The sequence below is a fragment of the Enhydra lutris genome, unplaced genomic scaffold, assembly GCF_002288905.1.
Source record: "Enhydra lutris kenyoni isolate GAN:26980312 unplaced genomic scaffold, ASM228890v2 scaffoldscaffold12, whole genome shotgun sequence".
In the NCBI taxonomy this organism is placed as follows: domain Eukaryota; kingdom Metazoa; phylum Chordata; class Mammalia; order Carnivora; family Mustelidae; genus Enhydra; species Enhydra lutris.
The window spans coordinates 13966291-13970709 of NW_019154096.1; the positions used below are offsets into that span (position 1 = coordinate 13966291).

Consider the following 4419-nt stretch of genomic DNA (forward strand, 5'->3'; position numbering starts at 1 on the left):
GAACATGAAAAGAAAAACCACATGAGAGCAGATAGGAGAGGCTGGGACACAATCTCATCATAAACTTGACAAAGGTGTCAAGGCAATGCAGTGAAGAAAAGAAAGTCTTTTCAACAAATAGGGTAGGCATACTGAATATGGATATGCAAATATCTATATCTATATATATAGATATAAATATTTAGTCCAAGTCCTTTGGGACTAAATAAAATTTGACTCATAACTTGAAAATTAACAAAAACGAACACAAACACAAAAATTAAGAAAAGTGCCCTAACTGTAAGAACTTGAGCTATAAAACTTCTACAAGAAAAAATTGGAGAAAATTTTGTGACTTTGGTTTTGGCAATAATTTCATACATACACATTAGAAATGTGATCCATAGAAAAAAAATCAGTAAATTGTACAGTATCAAAATTCAAATCTTCTGTTTTTCAAAAGACACCACTAAAACAATGAAAAGATGAGTCACACACTTGGAAAGGATATTTGCAAAACATAGAGAAAGTAAATAACTTATCTAGAATATAAAGAATGTTTATAATTGAATAAAATTAGGACAAATAACCCAAAAGAAGAAGTGAGAGGAAAAAAAAAAAACGTTCAGAGACCCAGTTCTCATAAATGGGCACTGCTTACCTTAATCTGTTAGTATTAGTATCATCATTTCTAAATTAACCTTTGTAGTTTTCACATGGGTCATTGGGTTCTTTCATTTAGTTAACATGATCACATAAAAATCATATTCAGCTTAATATTGGGCAAAAATACTTAAGGAGTTTGCAAGTAACGATATTTGTTGAAAGGTAAGAAAATAAATGTGTAGATGAAGGTGAATCTTTTGGAGATTCTCATTTACCACTGCTTTTCTAAAGGGCCAATTGCAATTATGTTTTAAGGAATGGGTAAGGTGTCTTCTACTTCCAAACAGGACATAGTAAGTAGTTCATGGCTGGTTATGAAAGAATGTAGATTATGCTCCTGTGGACAACAACCAGAAAAAGCCAGATAAGGAATAAAAAACAGGGACTGACCATTGCTGTTGCAGGATTTGCAGGCCATTATATTTTGCAAGCCATTAAACATATGGAGTCTCAAATAAAACAAGTTTTTCAGAGCCTACCAAAATCTGTCTTCAGCGCTGGCTATTTGGGTTTGAAACCAAATGACAAAATGAGAAGCAGCATTAATACTAGGTGTAAGTCCTACTGCCAATAAAGGAAAAATAAGAGATGCTCATCGACGAGTTATGCTTTTAAATCATCCAGACAAGGGAGGATCTCCATATATAGCAGCCAAAATCAATGAAGCTAAAGATTTAGTAGAAGGTCAAACTAAAAAATGAGGTAAATGTGTGATAAATTTTAAGTTCTTGTTGGTGTATACAAGTGCTAGCTTTTTAGAATAAAATGCCTCAAAGCTAAAAATAAAAATGGGGGGGGAATAAAAAACACATTTTAAAAAATACCAGAGAGATGTGGAAATCTAAGGAACTACTTGGTCTAAAATTCAAGAGATGGGAAGAATAATTTATAAGTGAATAGACAATTAGCTATCAATTTTTCCCTGGAACACTTGTCAATTTTAGGTGTAGGCTGATAAATGGAGCTTGACCCAGGCATAAGGCTGATATTGGAGAAGAGAGAAATCAGTAAATCTTTTAAAATTAAAGATTTCATAAGCCCCAACTACTTGGTAAGTTTTCTGCAAAAAACATTTGGTGAAATCTGAAGTAGTATGGGGGTTAGAAGCTAAAGGGAAAAAACAAAAAACAAAACAACAACAACAAAAAACCACCACCACCACCACCAACAAAAAAAACCTGACAGGCAGAATGACATTTCTTGCAGTGTTTAAGAGACAAAGATCAACCAAGGCAATCTTGAAATTAAAATAAGTTAGAGACGAAATTCTTAGAGAAAGTAGTGGATTGACACTAAAGATCTATATCCTCTTTTTACCTGTAGACACCTCTGAGGGAATGGAGAGGGAGGACACAATAGAGGTTAAAAGCCCTGATTTGGCCCTGGCATAGACTGCTGGTGAGGGAGGCAGGTGGAGATTTTGGCATTCATAGGCAGGAGAAGTGAATTGAAATGTCTCTGATACCCTACTTTTTTCCCCCTCAAGCATTTGACACATTTGAAGCTATATCAGGAGGCTAAAGATCTAAGCTGAAAAACTCTCAATAAGAGAACTACTGAAGTCTTACAGAGTAAAGAAGACAAAGACTCATCAGGCTCTTTTAAATTAAAAAATCCTAGGGGACCACATCTTACAAATATTGACAAATCAGGGGTAGACTGATTTTTAGTAAAACAGGTCTAAAGAGGACCCATTTCAATTCCTAAGTGGATTCAGTGAGTAGTCTTTTACCTTATCTAACATAGGAAAAGAGAAGCCCTCTGTAGTGGGCTGACATCATATGAGGGATACTGTGGTTCTTTCATATACACTTTGTGGTATACAAGAAAAAGTATGAGATATGTGATATTATATATCATAATAATACCATAATACCATATGTTACCTCTAAATGAAGATAATGTAACAACAAGACCAACAACAACAACAATGACAAACAGACAATAGAAGAAGGTCAGATATTGGAGTTAGCAGATAAGAATATAAATTAACTATGATTAATATGTTCAAGAGAAAAGAGAAAAGATAAAATAGATCATAGGATGGATCATTTTTATCAGAGTATTATAATTTTAAAAAGGAAATCTAGTGGATACTCTGGAACTATAAAATATAATAACAAACATTAAGAACTGAATGGATGAATTTAATAGCTGATTAGACAGAGAAGAACACTGCATCAGTGAATAAAATGTGTAATTGGAGTCCCAGAACAGAGAAAAGAGAAAGTATAATAATAGCAATATTCTTAAGTGTTTTATCCAAGAATCCCCCTAAACTAATAAAAATCATCTGGTCACAGATGGAGCGATGTGGGTGGATGATGGGCTAAAAGGGTGATGGGTATTAAGCAGGGCACTTGTTATGATGAGCACTGGGTGTTATATGTAAGTGATCTGTAAGTGATGAATCACTAAATTCTACTCCCAAAGCCAGTACTACACTCTATGTTAACTAACTAGAATTTTAAATTTTAGATTTCTAAATTTTAGAATTTTAAGTTTTAGAATTTTAGTTAAAAAATCTGAAACAAAAAATAAAAATTAAAAAAAAAATAAAAAGCTTAGCAAATATCCAGGAGGATTTAAAAAAAGAAACATAGACACATCATCATCAAATACCTGAAAAACAAAGGTTTTTAAAATTTTTAAAACTTACCAGAACTTAAAAGACAAATTAACTTAAAGGATTGATGAGCTGAATAGCAAATTTCTGAACAGAAACAACATAAAAACAGAAGAAAATGGGAAAAAGTTCTCTAAGTGCTTCAGACATTTAACTGCCAACCTGAAGTTACATACATAGCAAAAATATCCTTCAAAATGGAAATGCAGACATTTTCAGACAATGCATATTGTTAGTATGACTGTATTTGAAAGAAAAAAAAGTGGATTTTCCAAAAGAAGGAATATGAACAAAGACAAAAACATGGAAATGCAAGAGAAAATGGAAAATATGAAAAAGAGTAAATATTTAGGAAATAGGAATAAATACTGACTATGTTAGTTGTAATGTTGATATAGTGCAAGTAAAATAAAAACTAAATACATGAGAACAGTAATGAAAAAAATTGATAATAATGAGGGATTAAAGTAGTAAAATGTTCCAAAATTGAATTGGAAAGGTAATAATTATTTGGGCAACTATAATGAATCAAGAATGCATACTATAATCTCTAAGGTAGTCATAACGAAAAAGAAAATAATGTTTTAGTACATTTCTACTATTTATTTACTTATTTTTTTTCTTAAAGATTTTATTTATTTACTGGAGAGACAGAAAGAGAGAGCTAGAGAGCACAAGTGGGGGAAAAGGAGAAGCAGGCTCCTCATAGAGCAAGGAGTCTCATGCAGGGTCCCATCCCAGGACCCTGGGATCATGACCTGAGCCTAACGCAGATGCTTAACCAACTGAGCCACCCAGGTGCCCCCATATCTATTACCTCAAAGGGGAAAACTGGAGCGAGTTGGTTAAGTGGCTGTGTTTGGCTCAGGACATGATCTCAGGGTCCTGGGATCAAGCCCCAGTCCAGGCTCTCTGCTCCTCATGGAGTCTGCTTCTCCCTCTCCCCCTGTCCCTCACCCTGCTCATGCTCTCCATCTCTCTCTCTTAAATAAATAAATAAAATCTTTAAAAAAATAAAAAATAATAAAATAAAAGGGGAAAACTACAATAATAAAAGAGTGATCCAAAAGGACAGAAATGAAGAGCAAAAGAAATATGAAATGTGAGAAACAGATATAAAATCAGTTATATCAGTAAGTAATTGCATT

At 33.3% G+C, this 4419-nt stretch overlaps 1 pseudogene; it reads left to right on the plus strand.

Annotated features, from left to right (window-relative positions):
* Positions 1-976: 976 nt before the first annotated feature.
* On the plus strand, positions 977-1346 carry LOC111144770 (annotated as a pseudogene).
* The last annotated feature ends 3073 nt before the right edge of the window (positions 1347-4419 follow it).